Raw genomic sequence first — 21,385 nt, 5'->3', positions numbered from 1 at the left:
TATATGTTAGGGTATCTTTTGGGTATCTGCCCAAGAGAGGTATAGCTGGGTCCTCAGGTAGTTCAATATCCAATTTTCTGAGGAACCTCCAGACTGATTTCCAAAATGGTTGTACCAGTCTGTAATCCCACCAACAATGGAGGAGTGTTCCTTCTTCTCCATATCCTCACCAGCATCTGCTGTCACCTGAGTTTTTGATCTTAGCCAGTCACTGGTTTGAGGTGGAATCTCAGGGTTGTTTTGATTGGCATTTCCCTTATGACTAAAGATGTTGAACATTTCTTTAGGTGTTTCTCAGCCATTCAGCATTCCTCAGCTGTGAATTCTTTGTTTAGCTCTGAACTCTATTTTTCAATACGGTTATTTGTCTTCCTGCAGTCTAATTTCATGAGTACATTGTATATTTTGGATACAAGCCCTCTGTTGGTCGTAGGATTAGTAAAGATCTTTTCCTAATCTGTTGGCTGTCATTTTGTCCTCAACACAGTATCCTTTGCCATACAGAAGCTTTGCAGATTTATGAGATCCCATTTGTCGATTCTTGATATTAGAGCATAAACTATTGGTGTTTTGTTCAGGAAATTTTCTCCAGTGCCTATGTGTTCGAGGTTTTCCCACACTTCTTCTTCTGTAAGTTTGGGTGTATCTGGTTTGTTGTGGAGGTCCTTGATCCACTTCGACTTAAGCTTTGTACAGGGTGATAAGAATGGATAGATCTGCATTGTTCTACATGCTTACCTCCATTTGAACCAGCACCATTTTCTGAAAATGTTATCTTTTTTCCTTGCCTCCTTTGTCAAAAACTAAGTGACCATAGGTGTATGGGTTCACTTCTGGCTCTTCAATTCTATTCCACTGGTCTATCTGTCCGTCTCTGTACCAATACCATACAATTTTTATCACTATTGCTCTGTGATACTGCTTGAGTTCAGGGATAGTGATTTCCCCGGAAGTCTTTTTATTGTTAAGGATAGTTTTAGCTCCCCTGGGCTTTTTTGTTATTCCGGACGAATTTGAAAGTTGTTTTATCTACATGAAGAAATGACTTGGAATTTTGATGGGGATTTCATTGAATCTGAAGCAGTCATTAAAAGTCTCCCAATCAAAAAGAGCCCAGGTCCAGATTGGTTCAGTGCAGAATTCTATCAGACCTTAATAGAAGACCTCATACCAATACTATCCAAACTATTCCATGAAATTGAAACAGATGGAGGACTACCGAATTCCTTCCATGAAGCCACAATTACTCTTATACCTATACCATACAAAGACCTAAGAAAGAAAGAGAACTTCAGACTAATTTCCCTTATGAATATCAACACAAAATACTCAATAAAATTCTTGCAAACCGAATCCAGGAGCATATCAAAACAATCATCCATCATGATCAAGTAGGCTTCATTCCAGGGATGCAGGGATGATTTTACACACGAAAAAGCATCAACATAATCCACTATATAAACAAACTGAAAGATAAAACCACATGATCATTTCATTAGAAACTGAGAAAGCATTTGACAAAATACAACACCCCTTCGTGATAAAGTTCTTGGAAAGAACAGGAATTCAAGGCCCATACATAAAGATAGTAAAAGCCATATACAGCAAACCAGTGGCTAGTATTTAACTAAATGGAGAGAAAGATGAGCAATCCCACTAAAATCGGGGACTAGACAAGGCTGCCCACTCTCTCCCTACTTATTCAATATAGTTCTTGAAGTTCTAGCCAGAGCAATCAGACAACAAAAGGAGATCAAAGGGATACAGATTGGAAAGGAAGAAGTCAAACTATCATGATTTGCAGACAATATGATTGTATACTTGAGTGATCCCAAAAGTTTCACCAGAGAACTACTAAACCTGATAAACACCTTCAGCAAAGTGGCTGGGTATAAAATTAACTCAAACAAATCAGTAGCCTTTCTCTACACAAAAGAGAAACAAGCAGAGATAGAAATTAGGGATATGACACCCTTCATAATACTCCCAAATAATATAAAATACCTTGGTGTGACTCTAACCAAGCAAGAGAAAGACCTGTATGATAAGAACTTCAAGCCTCTGAAGAAAGAAATTGAAGAAGATCTCAGAAGATAGAAAGATCTCCCAAACTCATGGATTGGCAGGATTAATATAGTAAAGATTAGTTTGCCTTTAAAGTGAAGCTATAGGTGACAACTAGTGGTATACTTTGTCCAAAGTGCAAACAACTTACTTTTACTGATTAGTAAATTTTATCTGTTCTTTGTATTTTTCAAAAACTAGAAACATAAAAAGAATATGTTTTGCTATGTACAGAAGATTAACTAATACCACTATGTACTAGATACTTATATGTTTTTCCTAATTCTCAGAATTATGAGCAATACTGAGCTAAACAAAAATATATTGAATTGTTCTGTGCAAGAATATATACTTCCTCTGAACATAATTTTTGAGAGTAAAATTAACTATAAAGGTTAGAATTTTTGAACAGTGAAAATATATTCTACCTGAAGCCATATTGTAAACTAAAATGAACAAAAATTATCTGGATATGTAAATATCTTTATTCATAAAAACACAGCCTTTTCCCCATCCATGATTTTCAGATTTCATCCTCCAACAGCACTGCCTCATGGTAGGCAGAGATTCTGTATGGAGAGAGAAAAAAAAAAGTCAATTTTATATCATAACGTACTCTTCATTGATATTTTATCAAGGGAAATGGGAAATTTGAAAACTCAAATGTCCAATTAATGAAAGACAAAAGTATAATCCCAAGTAAGCCTTATCAAAATGTGTTATTTTCAGGTTGCTTTATCAGTGCAGTCTGTCCAGAGAACATTCTCCCTACACTTTTAGTCTCATATTTAAACACTTTCCAACTTTCTACTTGTAAGAGGTGTCAATGGGGAATCTATGCGCTCCTGAATAACACTTAATGTCCTCTTTGCATAAAACATCAATAAATCCAACTGTCACTTACTTGTTACCATTAAGTAGTTAAACAATCTACTAAAATATTCCCTTTGTTATCTGATCTAAAATGACTCTTAAACTGTGTCATACAAGCCACTGAAGAAAACACACATAGCATAACACATCTGCTAAATAAAATGCACCCCCAAGAAGTTCATTAAAAGATCTACATAAAGGACTTGTTAGTGTGATAACAAATTTAATACATGAGGTTGAAACAAAATACATTAAGGGAGTATTACTTACTGCAGACCCATGCCAAGATGTGCTCTTGAGAAATGATTACATGCAAGAGATCAGGGGTAAGAAGGATTGGCGAGGGGTGAGGGCCTGGAGACTGGGTAGAAGCAGGCAGACAAGAGCAGAGCCATGAGGGCAGAGAAGGGAAGACAAGGTCAGAGGACAGAAAACACTGGCGTTCTTAAGAAGGAAAATAAAAGAAGGGAAGGAAGAAAGCATGGAAGGAAGGAAGGAAGGAAGGAAGGAAGGAAGGAAGGGAACAAGGAAGAGATTTGGTAAGTTGCTCATTTGACAGGCTACATGCCAGTATGGAAGACACCCTTGGATGAGTTCAAAAACTGTACAAGATCAGGCATGGTTGTTCATATCTATAATTTATTGATGAATATCAGACATTCAAAGTCATCACTGGATATGTAGTGAGCTTCAGGCAAGTCTGGGATTCATGAGACCCTGTGGTAAAAAGAGTGAGTGAGAGAGAGAGAGAGAGAGAGAGAGAGAGAGAGAGAGAGAAGGAACTAGAGACCTAGAGGTAGAGGAAGAAAGGAAGGACTGAGTTTGAGCGATAGCGACGCAAAATGGCAGCCACCACAGGCTCAGGAATAAAAGTCCTTCGAGATTTCCAACTGTTGGAAGAGCTGCAAGAAGGCCAGAAAGGAGTAGGCGAAAGCACAGTTAGCTAGGGTCTGGAGGACGATGAGGACATGACACTCACAAGATGGACAGGCATGATAATTGGACCTCTACAAACAATTTATGAAAACCGAATATACAGACTTAAGATAGAGTGTGGGCCACTCTAGTATCCAGAAGCATCCCAGTCTGTGAGATTTGTAACAAGAGTCAATATGAACGGCGTGAGCAGTTCCAATGGACTGGTGGATCCACAAGCCATGGCAGTGCTGGCAAAGTGACAGAATTCCCACACCATCAAAGTCATCCTGCAGGAACTGAGGTGCTTGATGATGTCAAAAGAGGACATGAAGCTGCCACAGCCACGAGAAGGACAGAGTTACAGCCATTAGTCACCAAGGCCCGGGCCTCCCTTCCCCATCCAACCCAAGTCTTCATTTTCCACAGTAGTGGATTTTCTAGATCCATCTGTAGACCTCAAAGTACTGGAGAGGAAGCCCCACTTAGCCTTCATCCTGAGACACTGCTCTGATACTAACTTCTTGTCCATTTGAAATACCTAAGTTGTGCTGAGTAACATCATCTGTCGAGTATAACCACCATCTGCCTGGTTGAACTTATGGGATCAATAAGGTGTGTTGAAATCGGTTTCCTTTGGGAGCAGTGGGCACTGCTAAAGCAACTATGTTCAGACACGTCTCACACAATCACCTGCTGCTGGCACTTGGCCTGGGTATGCCTTTGCCCGCCAAGCCCTCTGCCACAGCTGTGTGGTAGCCCATAGAATAGATGGGGAGGTTTCAGGTAGCAGCCGTGGGACTGACCACCACTAGGCTTGGGGTGCCCTGGCTGTACCCATGCTTTCTTAAGTCTAAGTGATTGCCCCATCCAAGCCATGGTCCCCACTCCTCCACTCCCACCCTTGGTCAAAGCTTAGATTGTAACCTCCCCTCCCCTGAAATTGGCCACGGGTGAGGAATTAAGAGTTTTCAGTCTCCCCATCTTTATCAAGGGGTGCTGCTTTCCCCTCCTCAAGTCCCTTGCTGCCCATCACCACCAAACACTTGCTGTGGCCAGAAGCTATCAGATGAGGTTGAAAAACCCTGGCCTCCCTTCCTTAGCTCTGGACCACACTTGTTCACCTGCCACCAGCCTGGTAAGGAAGTGCTGGGTCCGCGGCCCTGCCACCACCATCAACTCTTGAGGTTTGAGCTCAGGTCTAGAGGTGAACAGAGCAGCCACAGGGCGACTCAGATGGGCCACCACTCAGGGTTCTTGGGTATATGCCTAGAGAAAGGCCATGTGGAGAGTCCTCAGTGCACATGGTTCTGAGTTGGTTCCTTTTCCCATAATTGCTTTGTTTTTACAAGTTGAAGAGGTATGAACAGGGCTCTCAGTCACCTGATCACCCATCGGGTCTGGTGTGGAGACTGACAGCTTGAGCACGAGGCCCTGACTCTGCAAACTCATGTTTCAGTGTTGCTCCTCAGACCCTGTGGAGGGACCCAGAGGAGCTCTGTATCACCATGTTCACAGATCCTTTGCAGATAGGTGGGTCTGGCTCCTGGCTCATTGACAAGCTCCCCACCCTGTTCAGGGCCACTAAACGTTGAAAAGTGGATGGATACTAAAATAAAGGCAGTTCGAGGTGTTACAAAGGGGAAAAAAAAAGGACTGAGCTAATGAAACACTGGTGATTCAATCTTAGTTCATCCAGCCTCATTAAGTTCCAAATTTTTCAGACTAGCCATATGTACAGCAAAATTCAAAAAGACAATGATAATAACCACATGGCAGTCACATGGAGAGGAAATTTGTTCTCAGTGGTAGAATGTAAATGAGCTGAGTTGATAGTATAAGAATAACGCAAACCCTCAACTGATGGATTTGAAGTATCTTTTCCCACATATGAGCTTACTTTAATGAGAGGAATGGTGGACATGTCAACCTTTAATGAAGTACAATTTTTTAAGCCTTCTCTATTCCTATTTTCAGTCATGGTGACTTCATGCAGGATTTTCTGATAGTATATATCAGTATGATATCATCTTACTAAAATCAATAGGAAATACCAAATTTTTGAATCCCAATTAATTAAAGATGAATATTTACACAAAATTATTTGTATCAAATTCGACAAAGTTGTTTTCCTGAATAACAAAGGCACACAGAACTAAACCCTTAACAAAAATTAAAATCAGGACCCATAGAAAAGGTTCATGGGTTTTCCTTGGTCTCTAGTAGAGAACCTAAGTTCAGTGTACAGTATCTATACTTGGTGGGTCATTACTACTTGTCAATCGAGCTCTGGAAATTGGGTACCCTCTCCTACATTTTGCAAGTACCTGTACTCATTTGTGCACACATGTACGGATGCATAAAGCAAATATTTAAAACTGCTTTTAAATATGAAAAACTAAAAAAGTCAAAAAGAAAATGAAGGACAAAGAACAATGATTTGAATATAAGTCATGTTAATACTGTACATATCTATAAAAAAAGTCATTTAACATAACCTTGAAACAGCATAATTCAGAGAGTTAAAATGCAGTCCCACACTCCTACCCAGTATTTAATATCAAATTATTCTCTATAATTATCCAAATCAATATTCAAATCAATAATTTCTACAGGTGCATTTAATAGTCTTTGTTCATTAAACTAATCAAAATCTATATTGTAGTTATTTGAAGAGAAAGAATTTTATGAATCACGTGATATCAGCTGAATAAATATTAAAATTATGTATGTAAAACTTTACAAATGTTAGTTTCAACACAAAAGTATAAATTTACAATTTAATAAACAAGGAACTAATTGATTAACCAAATGTTAAAAACTAAAATTCATCTATGTATGCAATAGAAAATAATATTTGAGATATAAAATTAAGACTTATGTTAGTAAAATAATGCGTAAGTTATTTTACTTAAAAAGAAAATCTTATGATCGTATTAATACAGCTAGAAAACATTAAGAAAAAACTTAATAATCTTAAAAATGGGATACACATGCACAAAAATCTGGAAAAGTTTGATACATATACATTATAGTATAATTTCATTTAAAAGTTAGAACTACCGTTGTGTTTGTTGTGAATGAAAGGAAGATGTTTCAGACCATAAGCAGAAATAAAATTTTCTGGAATTTTACATAAATAAAAGGCATTTAGAAAATAAAATTTTTAATAACATCTCCATCATAATTAGATGAGTATGTTCCTGACTTCTTGCAATGAACATTGAATTGATCTCTATTGTATCAAGAAAATTGTGATAGCTGTTCGGTATAGAGAATGAAAAGCTGTCCTCTGGAGCTCATGGTTATCACACTCATGAACCCACAGCACCTGTGTTAACACAATACTTTCACATGATCAAGCCAGCTAGAGTCAGGGCTTAGATGGGGTGACAAACCCTTGCCAATGCCATATTGAGGTGCTTTTGACATTTGATGGCTACTGGAGAATGAAGAATCATTCATTTTTTTTGGGGGGGGGTATTACCTTGGTAATTTGCTTGTGCTTCAATAGATTCCCTTCACAAGTGACACTAGATTCTGATTCTTTGATGAGATCTAAAAGGTAAACAGATGAAGACATGGTGTCAGGAGATGTATTATAGGAAATCTGGTGAGATTTGGTAAAGAGAATGTAGAGTGCATACAAGTATATTTCTTTATATAAAAAATAAAGAAAAATATGAAAGGACAAATGTTTACTTAATTAACAGAAGATAGAATATCTCTATAGACAAATTCTAAATAGCTTATATACATAAAGCTAGAAATAATAGATGAGTTTAAAAGATGTACAAATTTTCTTCACTGTTTAAGAGATCATCGTAAGAGATCATGGGAGAGAATGTAATGTATTATAATATACTTTCAAATGTAAAAGATTATAACTTTAGCTTAGTAATAAATTCAAGGTTTTTCACCGAATGAGAGTATGTACAAACAGTTTGAGCTAATGCCTCCCTGTTAAATTATACGCATTTCTAAATTCCTCAGAAAAACAACCTTAGAATAACTACTTTTAGTCCCCCAAAGTCCAGGTAATTGGGGCAAAAACTCTTCAATGGTTTCTTCAAGCTATACATAATTACTTTTATATTTATTACTAAACAAAAATTATGATCTTTTACATTGGCACAGAATTTATTTGATACAAATTTAGATTTTTAAGATTTTCTTTAATATAAATTTCACATTGATTTAAAATTAATATTGTTACTCTGATGTACACGTATTGTGCCTATACAACACACTTCAGCATATATGGCTTTTACCCAGTCCTTTTCTGCTATTAAAAAATGAAGCTGAGATGATTAAGAACGTGAGTTTAAGGCCAAATAGCAAATTGATGTCTCTAAGTTTATTGTTAGAATGCTTTCAAGATAATTTATTAAGATAATTAATGGACAACAGTCCAGATTACTTATATAGGTAGATGGTTTCTAAAAAACACCAGAAGTCCACAAAATATGACATTTAATGTTCTTTAACTTTTATTGAGACATGTTCACTCCCACCATCTCCCCTTTGGTATATTCAAAGAAGAAACTGAAAATCTCCACCTCCACGTGAAGTGATTTATTGTGGCAGACAGACACTATGCAAAAATTGCTCCAATTCTTCTACAGACTAATTACTGTCCAGAATAGGAAAAATTGCAGAATAAGTTGGCTGAAAATTTCTGCCAAGCCAGAATGATTAGCCCTTCAAAATTCAGTGTTTCAAAACTCTTTCTGATGATCCTAGGCCAGAGGCCTGAGACTTGCTCTTACGTGTTGCTCACAGGGGGCTGTGCAAATAGAAAATTGTCACTATAACCTGTCTCAGTTCTAGAAGTCATGCTAGGCTTCCTATATTTACAGATATACGGCTCATTCTCAGATTACTGGCGGGGTTGAAAACTTAGTATAATCTTATAACCCACTCAGACAATTTAACTTTAAGAATACATATTTAATTAGCTAGTTATCAGATAATACATAAGCTAGACAGGATATAACAGATTTTAAGCCTTTTAAAAGCTAAAATATATCTAAATGTTCTGTTTAACTGATAAAAGTTGGGCTGGTGTTAGGTACATCTCATACTTTTAAATTACAAAATGAAAATACTTGTGCTCAACTTATATTTCAGAATAAAGTTTCTGTTTTTTTTTAATTAAAAGGGTAAAAGAGTAGATTGATGTCATTATTAAGGTAAAGGGATGTACGGTATAGAACCAGGCCTTTCATTGGATAAAAAGGAAGGATGGGTGGGAGAAAAGTTTTAGAGAGGCAGAGGAAGCCAGAGTGAGAATGCGAGAGCACAGAGAACATGGCAGTAGATGTTTAGATGCCTCTCTGTACATATTACAGGTTGTTATGACTATTCTCAAGGGATGGGTGTGTAGAGGATTCTGTGCCATCTAGATTGGCAAATTATATCTTATCAATTGCATCAGAAAATATTGTTTGATGTGTTCGTTCATAAGGCAACTTAATTGAGTTTAAGAGAGTGTATGGTGTCCAGATGCATGGACCTACCAAAGAATCGGGATGTGTTTGCCTGGCGTGGTGGAAACCCAACCAAGAGGGCTGTGGATGAGGTAGGAACTGCCTGACAGGGAGCCATGTTGGGAAGAATAGTGTGTCAGAAAGTAGATGGGGGGAGCATGGAGCCATTCAGATAAATTATTGCTATTTCCAATGGCACCAGAAATATTAAGGGAGTGAGACACCTAGGGTATAACTGGGAACCAGTTCTGTCTGGTTTTTTTTTCTGTTTTGTTGTTTTTATTTTTACTGCAGCACATATATTGTGTGTCGAGTGTCCTGAAGGGAAAACATGCTTAAGTCCTTAAGTATGAAGTGATTTATTGTATCATGGGCACATATATCCATGATGGGATACTAAAGACAAAGATAGGATAGTGAGGATTTTTAATTTCCAAGAAATTATAGGATTTTGGTGTTACTCAATCATATGATTTTTTTGGGTAGGATATATATATATACCTTGTGATCTAGACTAATAGATGAATCACAGAAAGAAAAAAGGTGGAGGCAGAGTTACCATTAAAGGTTTTTGGGGCCTGGGAATCAGATGCAAGGGACAGAGAGACTATAAGGCCACAGAATATGTTGCTTATCAATTATCTTGAGAGGTTACAAAGGGAATGGCAGGTTTGAGGAAAGCAGCCAGTTAGACAGGACTGTGATCTAATACTTCCCTGCTTATGAAAGAAAATTCAAAAGTCACATCCAGCTGGAAAGTCTTATGAATACTATGAAGTACCTATTAATGTGGGGAGCCAGGACTGCCCTAGGCTGTCTGAAAGACCTGGACAAAAGAATAACTGGAACACGTGTTCTTTGCCCTTACCCAGGATCAAACTTGTCAAGGCCTGTCTGATGCTGAAGCCAATGTCTTAAAGGAGTGAAGTTGAGGGAAGAGACTCTTCCCTTAGGTTGTGGTTATCACTTCTTAGGCAGCTGTAACTGTGGTATCCCATGTTCTTTTCGTCAGCATTGTCTGACTTAATCATTTGCTGACATTGTTGTTCCCCATGTAAAACCACCAGTACCCCCAGGACTGCAAATTATAAATATGATTCTACAATTTCTAATAAAGTGCAAATAAATTTCAAGCAATCATCACAAAAATGTTTACTAACAGCAGTCACATTTTAAATAAGACAAACTAAAAATAAATTGAACACCATGTGCTCCAGCTGTATATCCTGTGAACATAACCCCAAGACACCAAATTACTACAGAGGTACTTGTACAGTTTCACCCATTGTTGCTTAGTTCCCAGCAGGGAGGAAATGCAATTCATATGAATCCTAATGGTGTGACTGCTCTGCTTTTCCTATCAGTTATTTTTCTATACTGCCACGATGCCATCCTCAGCGTGCAATCCTAGCTAGCACAGTGATCTATGACTCCAGATATAATGCTTGACGATGTGATTGCAAATATTGGAAGAGAAATGAAGCCTTATATACTGCTATATATTTATTTAAATGTCCCTGTTTGTTTTATTCCAGAGACTGTGCTGCTAAAGGTATATACACACTTCTCCCTCATTTCCTCTGCTGAAGGCTATGTGGCTCTGTTTTAATTCTCATGTGAAAAGTATCACATTCTGTATACTATTTCAAGAGATGTATCTCTCTTACTCTTTTCTCTTTAAAGACTCTAAACTGTCCTTATATCAAACTATGCTGTTTATATAACAGGCAAACCCAGAAATATCAAGTGTGCTTCACAAGGTAAGTATGCAAAATACGGTTTTATAGAATTGCTTGTAATGCATCTACTCCTATTTTATTTTCTGGTCTATTCAGGTGTGTTTTATAATATCAACCTGCAGAATTACCTATGGAAAATTACAAACAAAAGCAAAAACAGAAAACAATTAAAGTCTGTTTTCAAATCTTAAGCAAACATTCATCAATCTAGGACTGGGAAATTGCTCAGAGGGTAGAAACATATGGACTTGGGTATGAATATTTAGCATGTATACATGCCAGGCATAGGGGATAGCTACACATAACTATTACCTCTGAATCCTGAGGGCTCACTGACTAGTTCTCCAATTCCACACTGAATTTCTAGTTCAACAAGAGAACTTATGTCAAGAACAGTGAACAGCACTAAAGAAGACACTTAAAATCCTTCTCAGAGCTCCAAAAACACATGCACAGATGGGTAAAGCCACACAGTTACAGGCATGCACCACACACTCACATCCACCTACATTCTTACAACACACAACACCACAGATACATAGAAAATGGTTAAGGGACTGCAGGGTAATTCTTAATTTGCTGTTGTCACCCAGTATGTATCTTATATACTGATAATAATCAAGAAAAGATTAAGCTGAACAGAGTTTATTCATCGTTTTACCTTTTGCTATATTTTAATTTAATTAAAATGCTTTTGTAATTTTATGGGATTCTAGAATCACCCAGGACAAAAACTTTTGAGCATGACTGAGAGAGAGAGACATCAGACTGGAAGAGTTATAGTGCAAAGCCCTCCAGCCAGAAGCTGGAACCCAGATGCCCTTCAACAGAGGAATGGATACAGAAATGTGGCATATTTACACAATGAAGTACTACTCAGCTTTTAAAAACCATGACTTCATGAAATTCCTAGGCAAATGGATAGAACTAGGAATTATCATCCTGAGTGAATTAACACAGTTAGTATATACTAGTCCAAAGCTTGGAATACCCAAGATATAATTCATAGACCATATGATGCTCAAGAAGTAGGAAGAACAAAATGTGTACACTTCAGTCCTTTCTAGAAGGGGGAAAAAACACTCAAGAGGGAGGGGAATATAGGGACACAGTGGAGCAGAGACTTAAGGAAAGGCCATCTAGATGCTGCCCCATCTGGGGATCTATCACATCTGCAGCCACCAAACCTAGTCAGTATTGCTGATGCCAAGAAGTCCTTATTGATGGAAGCTTGATGTGGATGTCTCCTGAGAGATTCTGCCAGAACCTCACTGATATAGACAAGCATGCTTTAAGCCAACCATCGGACTCCATGGGGACTCCAATGAAGGAGTGAAGGAAGAGCTGAAATGGTTTGCAAACCCATAGGAAGAACAACAATATCAACCAACTAGACTTACCAGTGTTCCCAGGGATTAAACTACTAACCAAATAGTACTCATGTAAAAGCCTATTGCTTCAGTTGCATATGGTGCAGAGGATGGCATTGTCTGGCATCAATAGGAGGGGAAGCCCTTGGTCCCGTGAATGTTCCTTTCTCCAGTGCAGGGGAATCGTATGCTATTGAGGTGCAAGTGGGTGATGGGAGGAAAAGCATCCTCATGGAAGCAGGGGGTGGGTTGTGGGAGAGTGGGTAACTCGGCAAGGGAATAATATTTGCAATGTAAATATATAAAATATCAAGTTAAAAAATGTTACCACTGCTCTTAATAACCCTATATAAGTTTTTAAAATCCACTTGACAAAATTCTTACTACGTCTGTTTTGTGTTTACACATGGACTATGATGGATTAACACCATATCTGGGAATATCTCCTCAATATTAGATATAACATCTGAATATGTGATTATTTATATCCATTTTGTGTTCAAGAAGAATCCGATGCCAAAGAAAATTTCCTCTTTTTGATTAGCATGGAAATTATATTCAAAATAAGCTAATAAAATAAAGGATACGTGAGTGTATACACATTCACATACATATTCATATATATGAATATGTGTGTATATATATATACATGATGTAGGCCTCCTTCACAGGGCATCTAGGCCTTAACAGTTCCCTCAGGCCTACACATTGCATCTAGGCCTTCATGTTTTCCCTAGACCTTTAACAGCCAGCAGCTTTGCCCTCTGAGCCATCAGTCTACAGAAGAATTCATAGAGAAACCCTATCTGAAAAACTAGGGGAGGGAGACAAACAGATTAACAGATTGATTGCTCGCTCTCTCTCTCTCTCTCCCTCTCTCTCTCTCTCTCTCTCTCTCCCCCTCTCTCTCTCTCTCTCTCTCTCTCTCTTTGTGTGTGTGTGTGTGTGTGTGTGTGTGTGTGTGTGTGTGTTCAACTGAGGAGGCACTGGCAAATAAATATTTGCCCCTCCTCTGTAAGCCAGTCCACCCCAATGCTGCCTTCCCTTTTCCTTAGTTTGTTTGGTTTATTCCAAGTTAATTGTATCTGTTTCTTTAATTTCCTCTTCATTTCTTTATTTGAGTCAGGGGTCTTTGCACATAAGCCCTGGAAATCAGTACCTGGATCAGGTCTGCAGCCTGCTCACAGTGTTCTAACCACCTCCACCACTCAAGTGATGCAATTAAAGACATGCAGCCCCGCACCTGGCTTCTTTTCACTGCACATTTACTTTAGTTGCAAGGTTCATTCAGGTCTGAGAGAGGAGGGAGGGAAGGAGGGAAGAGAGACAGAGAGTGACAGAGAAACAGTGACAGAGAGGGAAAATTGTAGGTTATTGTTTCTTCTCTTCAATCACTGTCTGTTTTTTGCCATCTTGGCAACCATGCCCCGAAACCCTACCTTGGGTAAGATAAAGCATAATGGCAACAACCATATAATTCCTGCTTAGTTGCACTGAACACCCCAGTCATCACTACCTTTGGAGAATTGTAAGGGGGCTCCTCTGATCTAGAGAGTAGTACCCTTGAATGAGATGAGAAGCACAACAAGCATTATTTGTTTTGAAATATAAGACATGGAAAGAACTACATGTGTGGATTTACAGAGTGAAAAACAGAGATACAGACAGACAGAGAGAAAGACAGACAAACAGACAGGACGGACATGACAGAACAGGACAGGACAATAGAAAAAAGCAAGAACACAAACAAAAACTCAAAATGGAAGTCCGGTTCCAAATAGTCTCTGTCTGCACTGTCGCTCTAGTGTTGGTGGTCCAGCTTATAAAACCTTTTACATGGATCGTTTTGGGAAATGCTGCTCAGTGTTCGGTTCAGGTCCAAGATTATTGCAGGTAACTAGACAACAAAGAAAGCAGTAGACTGACTTCTACAGTGTTTGGTTTCTGAGTGTGTTATCACACAGAAGAACCTACCAGAATATGTAATGAATTCTGGCAGTAACAGCAGAAACAACCAATGAGAAAGTGTCCTTATAATATTAGTAATTGCAACGAAATGGCAGACTAGCTAGGTAACCGTTACCTAGCCATTAACTAATCTGACATAGGCCTTCTTCACATTGCATCTAGATAGGCCTTCCTATCTTCCTCTCCAGTACTGAGACCAAAGTGAGATCAAAGTCATGCATCACCATGCATGCCTTCCTTTTCATTTTTTTCTTTCATCCTAGGAAGTGTGTGTGTATGTGTGTGTGTGTGTGTGTGTGTGTGTGTGTGTGTGTGTGTGTAGAGAGCGAGAGAGAGAGAGGGAGAGGGAGAGGAGCAGAGGGAGAGAGAGAGAGAGAGAGCGTTCTAGAGAGAGGGGGGGAAGTTTTAAAATCAGCACTCAAGACTTTTTCTTCCTATCTCTATCCCAATCCCCCCAAACCATCAGTAAAGCCACCAGCACCAGAGACAGAGGAAGATGAAATCTTTAGTCTGAAAAACTAGAGGAGGGAGATAAACAGATCTCTCTCTCTCTCTCTCTCTCTCTCTCTCTCTCTCTCTCTCTCTCTCTTCCTCATAATTTGTTAAAGTGTTCCCTTTGTGCTGTGTGGATTCTACTTTATTAAACAAGTTTCACATCATACTAGCTCCAAAGAGGAGTCAACAGTCTCTTGGCGTGCAGGCAGTTGTTGCCTGCTTTAAATATTTTTTGGTGTGTTTGTTTGTTTGTTTGTTACAAATCCCAGAGCCTGCCTTCGTTCAACAGATCCAAACCCAGTTCTCCAAGGGAAAAATGGAGTTAAGTCCGAAGTCACTGGCAATTAAGTCATCTGCCATTGAAAGTCATAGGAGATGGGAATATCGTGCTTTCTCTAATGGAGATTCACCTGGGAATGCATCAACCACATATAAGGACAGGCCTGGGGTACAACGGGGTGGAGGATGGGGAGGAAGGATCTGGAAAGAGCTTTGCGATGTGAAACTATGATCAGAATGTTGCATAGAAAACAAAATTTGTTCTTTAAAAAAAAAAAAAAAAAAAAAAAAAAAAAAAAAAAAAAGCTCCCGATATCTATCCAAAAAGGAAAGGAAAAAAAACCCGACAGCACAACTTTACTAACTGCAAATGTTCCATCTCCCTGTATCCAACCACTCCACTCCCAGATAGGTAGATGATAGTTTGCACTTCTGTCCCAGTTGTGCTATCGAGGTCAATAAAAGGGGAACTACCTCTGTGGTTATGTTTTACACAAACGAAATAAAATAAAAGGAGTGGATAGACGTGCCTGGCATTTTAAGATGCTCAGTTTCTTTCCAAGCTTCATTTTGTTTCATTCTTTTAAAGGTTTGTTTATTTATTTTCATTTATATGAGTACACTAAACCACTTTTCATATACACATGGCAGTATAGTACACGGGATATCCCTTTGCAGAGGGTTGTGAGCCACTATATGGTTTCTGTGGAATGAAACTCAGGACCTCTGGAAGAGCAGAGCAGTGAGTGCTCTTAACCTCGGAGCCATCTCTCCAGCCCTTCACAAGCTTTATTTAACTAAACATTAAACATGAATCAGAAATGCCAAATCTTGCAAATATGGTCCAGATTCAGCCTTACTTAGAAATCCAGAGCTGGCAGGGCAAGGCTAGGATTTGAGAGTGAGCAAAGGGAGTCTTCCTCTATCCCTGAGGGTGTGCTATCAATTCCATTACCATTTCCAAACAGCTGGGTGTGAGTCTAACTAAGGTTTTCTTCAGTCATTTGCCATGAGCCAGAGCACTGAAAGGACAGCGAGGGATCAGACATTCACACTGAAATCATCACTCACTGATTTCAGGCAGAAAACTTGCCCCCCCCCCCCAAAGAGGCACAGCCTGGCTCAGCACTGAAGCAAAGCATGCTAGGGTAGCAGCAGTATTACCCTGACAGACCTTCAGGGACATGCATATCTCCAGCCCCACCCCACCCCCTCTCAGCTAGCTCCTGTCCACCCCTCCCCCTTCCCCCACATACAGGGAGTAGGCCTCCTGTGTGTGTCGTGGTGGGGGGTGGAGATGGAAATATCTCTTGAGAGAGAGTTCGGGTCTCCCAAACAAATAAATGACTAGAAACTTCATTTATTTCCTTTATTTCATTGAGCATACAGTGGAAGAGGGAAAAGGAACAGGGAAACTAGGCCAACTGGTAGAGCTCCTTCCATTTTGTTTCAAAAAGGAAAAGTCAAAGAAACAACACTACCTGGTTTTCATGAAAGGAACAGAATGGTAAGGTTGATACATCTGCTCACCACTTAATACTTTGGCTTTTAATAAAAGGGCCAACAGATCTACCTCCTATTTGGTAAAAAAGAGAATAAAAACCCACAAAAACATTCTGTCAGCCAACTTCCCTTTAAACCTCTGTTAAACAGGAAGACTGGTTTTTTTAAACATCATTTTAAATATTTAAATATGTATTTGTGTGTGTGTGTCTCTGTGTGTGTGAGTGCCTGTGTGTGTGTGTGTGTGTGTGTGTGTGTGTGTGTGTGTGTGTGTCTGTCTGTCAGTGTCTTCTGTATGGATAGGATGTGCTGTAATAGTCGGGGCGGGGTGGTCCAGGGCCCATGGGTGTTGCCACACCACCTCCCAAGTCACCTTCCCCACAGTGCCTTCCCCGCATGGCCTTCCCAGAGGTCCCGTAGCCGGTTTTGGCGCACCACCACAGTGGAAGGACGCCCAGCGTGGCCAGTCACCGACGGGAGGGGAGGCATTACCCACCAACCCTACCCCAGGTCCCACCTGGGCACCCACACCGCACCCCGCGCCCGCCCCGGGAGCGCCCGCCGACCCCCCCACCGCATTGGGAGGAGCGGGATGGCAACAGTGGGACGCACGGAGGGGGAAGAAAGTCGCGCAGGTGGAGAGGTCGGGAGGAATGGGGAGCAGGAAAGATCCACTGGGTTCACTGGCCCAGTCGAACATGGACAACCGGGTTGAATCCTCTGGCGGACTGCGCTGACCTCACCAGTTTACCTCTTAACGATTTCACGCCCTCTTGAACTCTCTCTTCAATGTTCTTTTCAACTTTTCCTTACTGTACTTGTTGGCTATCAGTCTCCTGCCAGTATTTAGCCTTAAATGGAGTTTACCACCCTCTTTGGGCTGCATTCCCAGGCAACCCGACTCTGGGAAGACCCGCGCCAGGCGCTCCTGGGTCCGCTACCGGCCTCACACCATCCACAGGCTGGGCCTCGATCCGAAGGACTTGGGCCCCCCACCAGCGGCGCCAGGGAGTGGGTCTTCCATATGCCACATTTCCCGCGCCACGGCACGCGGCAGGGATTCAGCGATGGGCTCTTCCTTGTTCACTCACCATTACTGAGGGAATCCTGGTTACTTTCTCTTCCTCCGCTGACTAATATGCTTAAATTCAGTGGGTCGTCATGTCTGATCTGAGGTCACTGTCAAGAGGGGAAGGAGGAAAGGAGGGCGCGAGTGCTGCCACGGGCGGATGGACAGAGAGGAGAACGAGAGGGTGCCGGGGTCCCAGGCCGTGGCCTGCGACCTCTCCACCCCAGCCAGCTCCCACATCCCGGGGGCAAGTCGTGTCAGCGCATGGACACCACGGTGTCCCTCTGGCTGGCGCACAAGTGGTCGGCCCCCGGCAGAGGGAGGGGGGAGGAGAGGTACCTGAGACAGGCCCCCGCAGGTGAGGTATGGCCCCCACCCTATCAGACGCTTGCAGGTCACTCTCTCTGTGTGCACTGGCGGGTGCACAGTGGTGGTGGATGCACCGACCCCATGGGAAGGGCCTGCCTCCCACCAGATCGGAGGCAGGATGACCGACCCCGGAAACGCAGCCCCTCTGGCGCCCAAGCACCCGACCGGCCCATGCCGACGCGTCCACATGGTGGAGAGAGCGGGGGAGGACGGGAGCGGGAGCAGCGGGGCAAGCAGGAAGGAGCCACAAGGAGGTTGGCCGGTGCGCGGTGCCAGTGGATGGGGAGGATGAGGCCTGCTCAGACCAACAAGGCGTGGACGAACGCTGGACAATGCCCACGTCTGTCCTTCGGGAGACGGACGGCCAAGGGGAGAGGCCCTGCGAGCAGAGTCCAAGCCGCGCGATGCGCCCATCCCCCAACCCCCCCCCCCCGCAGCGGCAGCCAAACCGCAAGAGGGCGGCAATTGATGCTCAAGTGATTCTCAGACAGGTGTAGTCCAGGGAGGAACCCGGGGCCCCAAGTGCGTCCAAAGTGTCCATGATCAATGTGTCCTGCAATTCACATTAATTCTCGCAGCTAGCTGCATTCTTCATTGACGCACGAACCAAGTGATCCAACGCTAAGAGTTGTATGGCTATGTGGGGTGTGAGCGGACTTGTATGGGTGCTAACACTGGCACAAGCTCCCCCGCCCGCCCCTGCTGCACTGGAAGAGAGGGGCCAATGGCGAGGCGGTTCCACCTCAAGCCGGCCAGCGGGAAACTAAAGGATACATGTGAAAAGAAAAAATAGACAGGGTCGGGATCAGAAAGGCGGGAAACAAGGGACATGGGACGCCGCTAACCCAGCACCCGGCGGCTTTGGGCAAGGGAGGTGCTTGAGGCGGTGGTGGAGGCGGAGGCTGGCGCACGGAGGTGTGGATAAAGGCAGAGGAGGGAGGGAGAGAGAGAATGGAGGAGATCCCTCAATGGAACAGACCTGACACCCTCCCCGCACCGCTCCATAACAATCCCTGCTTTTCCCGAAATGGCCACTTGGCTTGCAGGCTGTGGCACGGGCCATGATGGCGACCAAGACACAGGGACACCCCTCCCGGTGAGAGGAGGGACTCACACAGGCCCAAGAAAGGACCAGACACCCCTCGGCCTTCTCCATTAATGATCCTTCTGCAGGTTCACCTACAGAAACCTTGTTAAGACTTTTACTTCCTCTAGATAATCAAGTTCCACCATCTTCTCAGCCCTCCCACAGGGCCATGGGCTGATGAGGCCTTACTAAACCATCCAATCGGTAGTAGGGAAGGGCTGTGTGTACAAGGGACAGGGACTTAATCAAAGCAAGCTTATGACCCGCACTTACTGGGAATTCCTCTTTCATGGGGAATAATTGTAATCCCAGATCTCCATCACAAATGCGGTTCAATGGGTTACCAATGCCTGCAGGCATAGGGTAGGCACATGCTGAGCCAGTCAGTGTGGTGCACATGCAGCCGAGGACATCTAAGGGCATCACAGACCTGTTATTGTTCAATCTCAGGTGGCTGAACACCACTTGTCCCTCTAAGAAGTTGGGGGACGCCGACCGCTCAGGGGGTCGCGTAACTAGTTAGCATGCCACAGTCTTCTTCCTTATAGGAATTAACCAGACATATCGCTCCACCCACTAAGAACAGCCATGAACCACCACCCAGGGAAGCGAGAAAGACCTATCAATCTGTCAATCCTGTCTGTGTCCAGGCCGGGTGAGGATTCCCGTGTTGAGTCAAATTAAGCTGCAGGCTCCACTCTTGGTGGTGCCTTTCCGTCAGTTCCTTTAAGTTTCAGCTTTGCAACCATACTCCACCGAAACCCAAAGATTTTGGATTCTCAGTAGATGCTTGACTATCATGGGAATAACACCACCACGAACCCAGTCGGCATCTGTTTAGTTATGTACCCCCATTTGTTTTACTTTTTCTTTCTCCATTTCTCTTTCTTTTTCTTTTATTAGGGGAGGGGATTGTTTTAATTCACATTTTAAATATTATCCCCTTTCCTGATTTGTCCTCTAGAAACCAGCTATTATTTCCGCTCATGCCTCCTGTTCTATGAGGGCAGTTCCTCAGTCACCCACTCACTCCTTCCAACCTGCCCATTCTGACAGTTCCCTACACTGGGGCATCAAGCCTTGACAGGACCAAGGGCATTTGCTCCCATTGGTGCCTGAAAAGGACATCCTCTGCTTCATATGCAGATGGAGCCATAGGCTCATCCTTGTGTATTCTTGGGATGGTTGTTTAGTCCATGGAAGATCGAGGGCAGGGGTTTGGTTGGTTGATATTGTTCTTCTTATGGGGCGGCAAACCCCTTCAACTACTTCAGTTCTTTCTGTAACTCCTCTCTTTGGAACCTTGTTCTCAGTTCAATGGTTGACTGCAAGCACTCTCCCTTCTTCCCTCCCTCTCTTCTTCCCTCCCTCCCCACACCACTCTATGTTTGTATGTTTGTGTGTTTGTGTGTCTCTGTGTGTGTGTGTGTGTGTGTGTGTGTCTGTCTGTCTGTCTGTCTGTGTGTCTGTCTGTATGTCTTTCTAAGTGAATGTCACTTTTCTTTTCTTAGATAAAGTGATGAGATAAGAGTCTTACCCAAGCTATTCAAATATGTCCTTTAGGCTGAGACCAGAGTATTTTTTCCCTCTGTTCTACTATTTATAGACCTAATACTAGGAGCTTCTAGCCTCCATGTGATCCAACCTTCCAAGCTGACTTATTCAATATGGTTTCTCTTGGCATCTTCATGAGATGTTCTGCTTGGACTCACATTAACTTGGACAATGTGTTACAATCTTCTGGATCCTTCTAATTCTCCAGCTTTTTCTGTTTTCCCCAGTGAATAGTTTGTTCTCTCAGAACCTGAATCTGTAAAAACATGTCCAGAAAACTTCCGTAAACCCATGTCACACACCACAACTTCTCTTTCTTGCTCTACTTCTCTCTGTCTTTCTTTTGTTTAGTTTTGTCTCTCTTTCTCTACTCTTGTGCATTCTCTTATTCCTAAGCTGTTCTCATGTGAATTGGGCACATTTTATCTGTGATACATTCTGTCACTTTTTTCTTTGAATTACTACTTTATCTGGCCCTCAATTATATGACACTTTCAAACATGGCTACTTCCTTATATAAACTAACCTTACAATGTACAATCATTTTGCTAATATTTATCTACGTAGTTCTTACCTGGACCTATTTGTTGTAAAGAATTAACCTTTCAGGA

At 41.9% G+C, this 21,385-nt stretch overlaps 1 non-coding gene and 1 pseudogene across 1 annotated transcript; one reads left to right on the top strand and one right to left on the bottom strand.

Annotated features, from left to right (window-relative positions):
* The first annotated feature begins 3,779 nt into the window (after positions 1-3,779).
* Positions 3,780-4,226, top strand: LOC134485703 (ubiquitin-conjugating enzyme E2 variant 1-like; annotated as a pseudogene).
* A 14,384-nt stretch (positions 4,227-18,610) lies between these two features.
* Positions 18,611-18,763, bottom strand: LOC134486018 (5.8S ribosomal RNA). The gene has a single exon (XR_010064548.1). It is a non-coding gene; the product is annotated as a 5.8S ribosomal RNA (ribosomal RNA).
* Positions 18,764-21,385: the final 2,622 nt, after the last annotated feature.

Source organism: Rattus norvegicus, chromosome 2 (genome assembly GCF_036323735.1).
Source record: "Rattus norvegicus strain BN/NHsdMcwi chromosome 2, GRCr8, whole genome shotgun sequence".
Taxonomy (NCBI): domain Eukaryota; kingdom Metazoa; phylum Chordata; class Mammalia; order Rodentia; family Muridae; genus Rattus; species Rattus norvegicus.
This window is presented reverse-complemented; position numbering and strand designations above follow the sequence as displayed.